This window comes from Erpetoichthys calabaricus, chromosome 11 (assembly GCF_900747795.2).
Source record: "Erpetoichthys calabaricus chromosome 11, fErpCal1.3, whole genome shotgun sequence".
NCBI lineage: Eukaryota > Metazoa > Chordata > Cladistia > Polypteriformes > Polypteridae > Erpetoichthys > Erpetoichthys calabaricus.
The window spans coordinates 82,790,058-82,802,706 of NC_041404.2; the positions used below are offsets into that span (position 1 = coordinate 82,790,058).

The window sequence follows — 12,649 nt, forward strand, 5'->3', positions numbered from 1 at the left end:
CTTTGCTGCAATACTTTCCGCAGATCTAGAGGGAGGATTGCCGTCTATTTTTGGCAAGATCGTCTCTGAACCATAGTTTATAGCAGGAAACTGATTTTGGGAGTAAAGGTGCTGGTAGCAATAGTGTTGGGGGGTTTTGGGACACAGTCTGGATAACACGAGATACGGCTAAACCAGGCACTTTGCCAGTACAAAAGAGGCAGCCTTTCCCTCTCAGGGATTAACGAGCAATGCGTGTCAAAACTATTCATGGCAGCGCTGTGAGGGAGTGAAGCGACCATTGTGTAGCGTTATCTTTCTGCCTGCGTTTTTTTTTCTTTCTTTCTTTAAGTAGCCGCGGCCACGAACCGCGCTGGTCATAAAATGTGTCACCGCAGTTGTGCGTTCAGTGAAGCTGCACGTAGCCGCTGCTCAAGATTTAATGTGCAAGACAGAACGACGTCAGTCTTCGTGGTGCTTGGACACACACTGATGTATTCTCACATCGAAGCGCCGATCCGTTACTTTAACCAGATGACACTAATTTAATAAGCCATTCATACATGTCCTGAAAAGGGAGACGTAGTATATTATTAGCGTCTTTTTTTTCAAGCCTCCTAACAACGACGACATAAGCGAACTTTTTCTTGGTTTGTGGGAACTTTGCTTAGACGCCGATGAATGAGAAGCATGTATGAACAGTTAGTGTGCAATACGCCACAAATATCTCTAGATGGCGCCATATCAGGATGCGAACCAAAACGCAATGGAACGATTTGGGAAACATCGTGCCTCTATTGAAATGTGAACCTGTTCACTTTACTAAAGTAGCAATAAGAAAACAGTGTACAAACGAAAAATTGTACAACAACGCAATATAAGTACGCGTTATAGATTTATCCGGGTAAACAGACTACACTGACGGCTGATCAAAGTAGAGGCAGTGGGATGATTTGTTGTAATAGAAATAGGGTAATTAAACAGGTCTGAAATATACCAGATTGATTATCTTGAAGCTTGTTTAACTTGCGATAGAATGACTAACACAACAAATAGATTACTTTCATGGTTTCCGTAACCGCGCGTATTATCTCATATCTTGTGTACAACCATAATTACTCGTTCTTTTTCGTGTTAGTTTTCATATTCACATTGATTAATTGTCGTACTATGAAATGAAATTGTTTCTATGTTTATTGTAATTATAGTATATCAGCTGATAATCGGGGATTTAGTAGTTGTTTATCTCACAGCACGTGCACACTCGTCTAATACCACCTTATGCGGGTCACAAAACCACCGATGCAGGGTTTGGAAGGCCTTTATTACATCCATCCATCCATTTTCCAACCCGCTGAATCCGAACACAGGGTCACGGGGGTCTGCTGGAGCCAATCCCAGCCAACACAGGGCACAAGGCAGGAACCAATCCCGGGCAGGGTGCCAACCCACCGAAGGCCTTTATTACACTGCCTTAAAATTTTACTTACTTATAAAACTGAACAAGCGACTAGATATGTTTTAAACTGTGCATTGCAGCTCCCATACAATAAATAGCCACCTCATTGTATGAACCCGCTTTGTCTATTTCAGGGTCGGTATCAGGAGCAAGACTGGAACCAATCCTGATCCGATCGCTAGTCCTCTTAAGGGCACACTGACAAAAAAACAACACAGGCCATTTGTCTTAAAAGATGCGTTTTGGGATGTGAGAGGAAACTCATTAAAAAAGTGAAGAGGGTACTGCTTTTGCGCTGACAAGATTTGGATCCGATCTTCAGAGGGAAGGTGTGAAGCAGCAGCAGCACCAATCGATGGCGCCAGTCGATTAGTCCTCATATCCCATTGTCATTAACCCATATTTATGCTGATTTCGGAATGATTTCAACGAAACAAGCAAAGTTAAGTGTAGAAAGTTTGCGTCACTCAGAAAACATATGCCTACCGCGGGTATTTTTTTTTATTATTAAAAGAATATTATTCTACATATACGGGAGCACAGAAGTGAAACGGCTGATAATCCTGTAATCACAATATACACAGAGACAGCAACGGATTTTCAAAGCTAGTCTTGACACATTAATTTAGAGAGAGATACAACATAATTTTAAAAAGTTCGGAAAGATCAACTTACAAATGTGCTATAAGCAAATAATTTGACATTAAGGTTTAAAACGTGACGAATTTAAGAAAACGAATCTGCGTGCAGCAAGGTAGCTAAGGGGGAAACTGGAAAAGTCTACCTGGACATGAACAGGGCTGGGTTTTTGTGGGGCAAAGCCGATTACAATATTAGCCAAGTGCATTTGAGCTGTAAACTAATGAGTGGTTCCCTACGGATGCAACCCCCATTCCCCTAGGACTTCCTGCTGATCAATCAGCAGTTGAAGTGTAAACTTCGTAAATCCCACAAATCCACAGGCCATATTGCCAATGAGCCCTATCTTGTTTCAGGGTCCTAATCACTACCCATCCGCGCACTTCGTTGCTGCTTTATCTGAAGTAAACTGCAATGAACATAAAAGAAGAGTTGACATAACTGTGTTTATTAACTTGGAGGACGTGCTTTAGATTTCTCTATGGTTTGCATTACAAAAAAATGAGAAGGACGACGTTTCAGTTGCGGGTTCCTGTGGGTTTGTTTACCTTCGAAAGCTAGAATAATATATAACGCTTTTATCCCCGGTCACTAAACTGAATCCAAAATTTCTTGGCATTGAACATCCCAGTAACCTCACAATAACACATTAACTGCTTTCCGAGTTAGAAAACATTAGCTTCCCACCTGGCTGTCTATTGTGCCATCACGTTTTAGGAAGCCTTCAAAGAAATTACACTTTATTAATGCCCACTGCTGCCAGGGACGACGCGTAGTCAAGACAAATAAGTCGCTTTAAGGGACAGGTTTTAAATAATTCAAGAAGCCATACACTTGAAATTACGTGACCGGTAAATCGTGTGTTCGCTGGGGACTGGAAAGTGACTCCAACACGGCCATTTGAAATTAGCTGCGGCGTCTGTGAGCACGGGAAAAAAACGGTCTTACCAACGGCGTCTTTCACTTGGAAACTCAATTAAAAATCCAGCCACCTCACGGAGTGCGGACGAGACGCTGTATTAAAAGATAATGTCGCTTATTTTTAAAGCCCTCGCTGTCCTTTCTGATTGGATTGACAGTCTTACCCTGTTTTCTCATTAGTTTTATTCTACACTGCCTGATTTTATTTTTATTAAAATATCCACCATTCACTTCAGCGGATTTTAAAATGACTTTCATAATTGGGGCATGATTATATTATCATTTACAGTATGTGACCGATTTATCTTTGTGAAACAAAACACCGAAAGACGACTAAATGAACAACAGAGGCTCCCCTAATGAGTTTGCAAAGCCATCGTGCCATTGCAGTAATAGGATATCGCGTACTGCTTGCCAGATTATTCGCACTTTTATTTTTCCAAAAAAAAAAAAGTAATGCGAGTGGTTTAAAAGTATTTCATTTCTTTTCGAAATAAAGCCAGAAATGCGCGCTGACTGAAGACTTTCGTTACGTCTCCGGTTTTTAGCAGCTATGCAGGATATTTGCTGGTTAAATGAACCTGGCCACTTCCTCTAATACTGATTGATGCGCCGCCAGGGTTACAGAAGAATCCTTCTTTTCCCAGCAAACTTCACAGATCACTCATGCGCCAGACTTCGTATTGTCCTGATTCAGTTACGTAGCCAAACCTGCTAGGAGGTATTAAAAGCAGAGAAAACGAAACGGCGTGATTTAAGTCTGTAAACAAGAACGACAGACTACTAGAACTAACTGTAGCACGGAATACATTTTTCTGCACGAGCAAGACAAACTATTTTGATAGCCACCCTAATTTTCGGGCATTCACCCAGCTGGATATTCACGTAACGAACCAGATTCGACAGTATTTTCATTTTCCCATCCTTCAGTCTTTTCAATATTGACATCAGCGTCATCCTTGAAAACGGATTACAGGTTTAAGCAGATAAAATTTTCCGAAAGTTTTTTTTCGCACTAGCTTTTGTTAATTATTTGAGATATTCTTGCGTTTTGCGCTTCAAAAATCACTTGATCTACGCATAAACCTTAAATGCTAATGTTGCAGCAGCTGAAAGTAAACTTGATGCCGATAATAATAATTGTCACTATGAATCGGTAACTGTTCGACTACACAATAAAACAGTGTGACCTACTGTGAGCAGAGCCGGTGTCAGCTAGAGAGAGAGAGAGAGATTGACATAAGTGTGTGCGTGTGTGTGAGAGTGCGTGCCGCCTAGCTGGTGGTGCTGCTCTGTGCTGTTTGTTATATTTCCAGCTCGGAGCCTCAGTCTGTGCAGCTCGATCGATTCTCATTGATTGTCCCTGACGAGCTGCTCCACTTTCCAGCCAATGTCAGCCTGTCTGCGATCGGGAAGGAGAGAAATGAAGGAAAATCTCTGCCGCCCTGGCGGTGTCATTTCCACACACTTCAATTGGCAGCCTGCCAGCACACAGGGCAGCGGCAAGAGGTGGACTGGACTCTAATGGGAGGGAGAGGGGAGCTGGACGAGCCCTGCGTATCTATATGGCACACTGACCAGTGGCATCATTTTTTTTTTTATTGGGACCTCATGGAAAGCATAACTGCGCGATCCCCGATACCCAGGGAATGCAATGTAGGGACAATTGCCACTTCATATACAAATACTGCTAAGTATTTTTTATGTTGTTTCGAGTCTGAATTGATCAAGGTATCCTTTAACTATTTTCAAATCGGTAGGTAAATATGACGCAAGACAAATATGCCGATGTTTCGGGGACACGTCTGCTACAAAATACAGCGGCGTCAACTTAATGACACTAGGACCAGTGTTTGTGCTTTAAAAATAAAGTAGATCGAATAATTTAGAGGCTTTCGGAGGTAGTAGCAACAGCTGTTCAGGTATTCAAGTATTGATGTCTCATATGAATTTAACAAATGTCACTTTAGGTATGTGTTAATTATAAAAGCAATAAGGGACAGACGCTATAAAACAACGAGAGTACTTTCTGAAACTTTTTTTATTTTATTTTTTGTTCTAGTACAAAGTGGTACACGTTAAACTATAAGTGAAACTCGCACAATAGCAGAACATTTTAATTATGATCATTCTTCATTGTAAAAGTGACACCAGCGTTTAGATAATGTGCAGTTTACACAACCCGGCGCTGAATATTTAAATGCCAAAAGATTTATATTCATAGTTAAAAGTTGCCTATTGACGGAAGGTCGCGTAGGCACAATGCTGCAGAAGAGCCGAATATTACCGTTAAACATTAACTTTGTAGTATACTCATTGCGTATTCTTAAACATTTGTATAATTCTGCATAATCGGGCATTTAAACTGTGTATTAAAATCGCGCAAACATAACAATGCACCGATTCAAAATAACAGTAGTTGAATACACGGAATAAAAAACATATTTTTAATATTTTCGATTTTTATAATTATCTACAAATCGTTTGACAGATTTTGCCTGTCGCGTTGTCCTTTCAGGTCCAAGCAGCCCCGATATTTCTGCATTGTAATTCATTATCAACAACAATGTGTTAACTCCAACTTTGTTCTTAAAGAGGTATGACAAACTATTCAGTCTGATTTGTAAGGGAAAAAAAATCAGTATCATTGATAAAACGGTGTGGAAAAGAAACAGACGGAATCCCGGGGAAAACTCGTGGTCAAGGAACTGTAAGTCAGGTGAGCAAAACACAAAAGCAATATAAACACGCACATATACCCATCGTTTTTTAATGTTATTACCTTTAAATTTCACTTTTGGATGATCAAGAACACAAAATTATATAAAGATGTTTCTTATCAAGCAGCTTTTTTTAATGCCCCCCGGCCCCCCCAGCTGGCGGAAAGTCCAGTTCGGTTTTTACGTGAAGCTCCAAAAATCTATGAAATGTGTTTGCATGTACTTCCAGAGCGATCAGGGATGTAGAGGTGGGTTTGCAAGAACCGAAAGGTTGGAACCCACTCGCTTTGCCTTCAAGAAGTGCGTTTTACGTGATTTTCTCATTCCAAACTCCTCGCGTTGGCTTTGTGCGAGGGTTTGAATATCTCCGTGGGGCGACAAGCTTTTTTCTGTCTTTTTGACATCAGTCTTCGTAGCTGCAGCTGTGAGCGACGGACTGGACTGGCAGATCCCTCCCCTCCGCCTGAATCGCCTTTGGTAGGTGCGAAAGAAAAGGCCCATGTTTGCAAATATGCAGATACATTGAAAGGGGGAATCACAGTTTGTTGAAGTCTGCGGAAAGTTGGGATGTCATGTTCATAACGAGCAAGTTTTGAGAGAACGGCTTCATGGTTTTTTTGCTCAACCAAAGGAGCCGTGGTGCTGCAAATATTGACAGGGCACTGCAGACATACTGGTTTCAGATCACTGAGTCTAGACAAAGGTATTATGATTATTTGCTTAAATGTTTATTGTTTCACGCGCCCGGCGAACTGCACCGAGTGCGTTCATTCCAAAGAGAATGGCAAAAAGCCGCGCTGTTATTTCGAACCATTGTTATGTGCATGACTGCATGTTATCTCCTTTACTTACGGTCCTTATTTGATACTTACAGTGCTTATTCGAACGACGCTTTTTTGGAATAGGTGCTAACATTACCTTGTTCGGCTTGAGAGTGAATGCAAGTTTTAATGAGTTAAAGCATGTGCTTCTGTAAAGTTAACAGTTGTTTGTGACACGTACTGGAGTGAAAACATTAATTTTAGTAAGCGCGTAATGATGTGATGACACCGAACAATGAAGAGGCACGCTTTGAACCACAATAAGCAGAAATCTCTAACGTCCCGATTAAAGAAAAGGGACTCGATCCGATCTGTACGCGTACAATTTGTTGCATTGTTTTAATTTTTTCCTATGCCTGCATTTTCTCGATTTGTGTTGTGGAGGAGCGGCTAAATCCCCGTTGCGCTTAGAAAGCCGAGGTCAGGAGTGATTGATGACTGAAACGCTCAGCGACCCCTCATTATTGCCGCAATCTGGTGCTGGTAGCAGCGCTGGCAGAGATGCTACGGGCACCTCACTATTAGAAGTAGCGCTATTATTATATCCAGTACGAGACACTGCGGTGTTTCGTCACGTTATGATGGATGGCAGAAGAGCGGAGAAGTTGCTGGTTGAACAGTTTGGTTAATCAGAAAGTTGCTACGAGCCTCCGTGTCTCCAGTCATCCGGCGCTTTTCTCTCCACTTTTTTTTTTCCTAATGAAACGTAGTTCAGATTGAGGAACGCGAATTAGAGGCGAGCAACTGCAGCATTCTTTGTGGTACCTTAGACAAACAAAAAATGAACCCCTGCTGTAAAGACTCAGGTGTTCTTTCATCAAAGTCTTGAGAAACGGGAAAAGCTAACAGAACCCAGCAGACAGTGTAGAGGTTTCTTATTGCCGCCGTGATAGATTCTTGAATTGGGTGGGGCGAGTGAACCCGGTGTAAAGCTCACCTTTCACATCGGCAAGCACCCCCCCCCCCCCCAGTCCCAACACCGCCGCCTGCCCACTGTGCGTTGCCGCCCCTCCCCCTCCCCCGAGGCCCTGTGGTCAGTTGTCATCTGGGGGGGTATGGGGGGGGGGGTCGACGAGAACTCGATCTTTGCAGCATGCTGAGCCGAGATAACCATAGCAGTGAACAAAAGAGACCCCGATTTGGAGTAAACAGATTGCAAGAAGCCAGCGATTAGAGTAGCATTAGCTTGGAACGGTCACCCTCCCTCCCTTCTGTAACCCCCCCCCCCCCCCCCAGACTCTTGTGACACACACGCACACCGTGAGACTCGACGGCTGTAAAGCCGTAGGGGCTGCTCTTCCAGAAGGAACTGATCCGTGACACGACCCGAGAAGTGACAAATAAGGGCCTTTCAAACGACACTCGGGGTTCCTGAGCAGTTGCATTACAATAACACCACTAGAGCGATTTTAAAGATAGCGTTTCATTTTTCTCAACGCAGAAATATTTTAAAATTCGGTAAAATAATGTGCACCTGCTGGATTTACTTGGCAGTCATCGGGCAGTAATAGTTTTAGTAATAAAAACTTGATCTTTTGGGCAGCGTTATTAAACCCTGGAATTTCCATTTGAATGGATGATCAGAAAACAAAACAGAGTAGTGCCAGAAGCTGCTGACTTTTGGCTCACTTTGTAAAACTTCATACAGTGCAGATAGATAACATAGACTATATATTGAAGTATCAGTACGTGTAATGTATGTAATATAGGAAAAGAAACAAATACCATAGGTCTTTTGAAATCAAACACAGCTTAAGTTGTAGATGAAGAACCCAATTCAGGGATTCATGCAAACCCATGGCTATATATTTTGTACAAAAAGTATATTATTAGGTAAAAAAGTGATAAAACAGGTAGAACTATGACCCCATGACTCATGTGTGTCAATGTGCTGTTTACCTGTCAAGTCACTGGGAGATCAATAGCATCCAGGCTGCATTGGGTGTAAGGCAGGAAGCAGTCCTGAACATGGTACCAGTCTGTCACACGGCACACTTTTGGACTCACTTACTCTTACTTGCTGTGTTGCAGTTTAGAGTCAGCAGTCAACCTAACCTGCTCATCTTCAAATCTAGGGGGAACACCTGAGTAGCCAGGAAAATCCCACAAAGACACAAAGAGAACATGCAAACTTCATATAGGCAATGACCATGCCAGAATTCAAACCTGATCTGTTGGATTCCTCATATTTCATCCAGCAGTTCAAAAATATATGTTTGGGTTGATTTACAAATGTAAAGTTCCCTGGTTTGATTGAGAGGTTCCATCAAGTGAGGGGTCCGGCCTTCTGCCCATTGCTGCTGGATTAGTCCCTGGTTTTCTGCGTCTCTGAATGGGATAAGCATTTATGATAAAGGATGTAATGAACATTGTGATATTGATGCTGTTGATAAATTTAGATTCATTGATTTTCTGAGTTTGCTGTAGCCATTGTGGAGTTAGAGGTAGCTGACAGCAACAGGTGCAAACCAGGATCCAGCTGTAGACAGGGCACTAGTCCATCACAGGGAATACACAAATAGTCACTCACACAGGGCAAATTCTGTACTAGCAGTTATCCTGACACGTGGGAGAAACATGTATACTGAGAAAAAACCCATCAGACATGGGTTGCATATGCAGACACCACATAGACAGTGGCCATGCTGGGAATTAAACTGTAGTACCTGGATCTACAGTATGTTGCATCGGTGTAAATGAGTGTGTTACCATGGTACCCTGCATAGATAGATGAATTCAATTTAAAACAATACTTTAGGATGTTAACATGTGCTTCCTAAAAACATACTACAAAACAAACAAAAAAATTGGCTAGTTCTATTGATAGCATAATTCTGTATTACATATTTAACTTTGTGCATACTTTAAAAGCTGAAGTGGTTTCCCAAATTCTGGACAAGAAATAAAATTGAACTTGCAGGAAAATCCATCCATCCATCCATTTTCCAACCCGCTGAATCCGAACACAGGGTCACGGGGGTCTACAAATATTAAAGTTTAACACTTGTTTTGTTTTTCTAGGGGCAGCATGGTGACACATTAGTTAGTGTAGCAGTCTTACAGGTACAGAGACCTAAGTTCAATTCTTGGCCTGGTCACCAAGTTGATTTTAAACACCCCCCATCTCTTTGTATGCTGTCTTTGCATACTTAGACTTCTTACTACATCCCAAAAATGTGCTTGGATCTTGCTGGCTCTAACATATTTGAGCCATTATGACTTTCTGTGTGACAATGACAGATTGCTGTGCCATTCAGATTTTATTCCTGCTTTAACGCTGATGCAGTCAGTAAAGTCTTTCCAGGTCCAAACAGAAAAAAGTAGAATCTGAAAGTTGGTGGATGAATATGAATTGCTTTGTATATTTGTTTGCATCAAAGGCAATGCCTTTAATTTTTTCTTTGCAGTTGCTGTTTTCAGATATTTTCTTAGGAGCAGTTACAAATAGTTTGTCTCAAACAATGTTGCTAAATGTAATTTACAAAAGTGCTAATTTTGAATAGATTAAGGAATGACTCAGTTCATCATTCTTACACTTTTTGTCTGGTACTGCACTCTACAGTGTGTTAATTTAGTGCTGTTCTGCACTGTCTTTGAAAACACGCTAAATGTGAAGTAATGTGTTTAATAACAACAACATTCATTTTTCAAGTGTTGGAAGTTTTGCTTAATCTAAGTCTCTATGTTTTCATAAAATTAAAGACAGGTTGTTGCACAATATAATTCATTTGTGTTTATCAGAAGAACAATCTTGATTCACCAAAACAAGGGGATCTATGTAACTTACTTCCTGGAGGGCAGCAAGGTCTTCTGTTTCTTATTAAAATCGGATCTGTCAATTAGCCCAGTTGTTTGGTATTTCTTGTACTTCTTCAGGTCAGAAATACCTTAAGAATCTGGTTTTCTTTTTTGTACATATATTCAAAGTAACCTTCTGCAGGAGTCTGTAGTAAAAGTGTTGCGTGAATATTATTTCAACTCAGAGTGGTATAGTGTTGCAATGGTAGTGCTTCTGTGTGATAGCTACAGGGACCCAAGTTCAATTCTTGATCCTGTTTATGTCTGTGTGGAGTTATCACATTCTCCCATGAGTTAGTATGGGTTCTCAACAGGTACTCTTACAGTTAGGTGAAGTATTTTTTGGGGTTGTTTGTGAGTGAGCCCTGTAATGATGTGTTAACTTGGTAAGGGCTGGTTTCTATGTAGCATTTAGTGCTGTGAGAATAGGCTATGACATTCCAACATTCCATAATGGAAGAGACGGGTTCTGAAACACTTTGCTTGGATAATTCATCATTAATCTGGTTATTTGAGAAAGTCCACTATAATGAAGCTGTAATGTATCATCTGTCCATTTTTAAAATTCTACTCCATTTCAGAGTTAGAGGGACCTGTTGATTATCCAGACATGTTGCTTGATCGGGTTCAGGTCAGGTCAGGTGACTGTAGGTGTGTGAGCACTGAACTCAGCTGATGTCCTATACTTTGCTTTCTGCCTCACCTGAAGTGAGGCTGGATGAGTAAAATTAACTCTAAAGATGACATGTGGCTTAGCTTGAGGCATGTTAGATATACAAGGAGATCATTATTTAGAATAATTCTTCATCCAGAGCAATGTAATATTACAACAAATATGACAAGAACCATACAAACACTTCTATTCAAACACATCAGAAGAGTCTAAAGAGATTATATTGTTTATTTGTTTGATGCTTAGTCCATTTTTAAAGTACTAGTAGTTTTATACTATATGTACCAAGACTTGTTATAACTTTCTAGACCCATTTTATTCTCTTTGAGAGCTTGGAACAATGCACTCAGTTAAGTAAAAAGTAAATTGAATTAAATAATACAAGAGCACAAGTTAAAAAATCAGCCCTGGCTAGGACACCATTTTCAGGAACACTCCTGCACATAGCTGCTTGGAAAATATAGCGTCATCATCAACAGTCAGTGTAACAAAATGTCTTTGGATTGTGGATGGAAATCAGAATCTTTATAGCATGGACAAAGGGATCCTAGATAAGAATCATACTGATTAGGCACGCGAATTAGAACTGTTTTTACACATCAAATCTGACTCCTTTTACTACTATAAAATAATTTGTACTTCTGTAAAAAATGTGGTTTCAAACAGTTTTCTTTTGGGTATGGCTTGATGAATGTAACTTGTTTTCATGAACTTTATTAGTCATCACATCAAGATTCAGATAAACTGGATTCTTCTCATGAAGGTTAAAGATGCTGCAATAAAATATCAGTTTGCTTTTATCAAGCCTCTTCTAACACAATTAATAAATGAACAAAAGCCTATTTTAACTTTCCCTATCTTGCGACAGGAAGAGATGTAGCTTGCCATCATTACCCTTGGGCAAGCTCTGCCGCCCTGAAAGAACGCATTTCTAGACGCCTACCTCGGATGGCTTAACTCCCACGACTGCGGCCTTCCTTTCTTTCTGTTGACTTTTTTTTTCTTAGTTTTTTTTTCTATATCAGGCAACCGATAATTCACTAATCCTTTTTAGGCATTGTAGGAAATCCCTAGAAATGAAAAGAAAAGTAGCTTGGGTCTGCTTGTGTCCATTGATGAGCTTAATTTGATTTATTTAACAATACATTAATAAATTAGGAATTTTTAAAATAATACGAGGAAGGTGATTTATATTGTGTTGTCATAGTTCTTTAGTATTTCACCTGTTGAAGATCATGTATATCAATGATGTAAAGAGAACAGAACTTCCAGTAACATCTTTGGAAGCATACTGTACATATGATTAAGGTATAGCATCCCTGTGCGTGGCTCATTGCACCATTAGTAATATGTTACTGCTTTAGTGACATCATCTGAAATGATTGTTGTGATTTGTGCTGACGCATCAGGGAATCACAGTGAAGTCATATGCAGTCAGGTGTTTTATTAATCGGCTCCACTGAGCAGGTCAAAAAATTTGACATGCAGGGAGACAGATTTTGCCGCTGTCAGTAAAGATTCACGGCCCAGACTTGAACAGATGTCAACATCTTTCCTGTTTACAATCATGCCTAGGTGTTTTTACGTTAAAATCATCCAAAGCTATCAAAGCATCTGCTGTCATTTTCTGCTATGATGC

The 12,649-nt window shown here is 40.5% G+C and overlaps 1 protein-coding gene across 8 annotated transcripts in view; it reads left to right on the forward strand.

Annotated features, from left to right (window-relative positions):
- Nucleotides 1–4,314: 4,314 nt before the first annotated feature.
- Nucleotides 4,315–12,649, forward strand: part of cxxc5a (CXXC finger protein 5a) — a 296,926-nt gene continuing 288,591 nt past the window's right edge. For 3 of the 8 annotated variants that reach the window (XM_051933913.1, XM_051933912.1, XM_028813471.2), the window contains exon 1: nucleotides 5,936–6,195. The gene's annotated coding sequence lies outside the window, so the exon portion shown is untranslated. The other 5 variants (XM_028813474.2, XM_028813475.2, XM_051933911.1 and 2 more) reach the window with 5 other exon arrangements.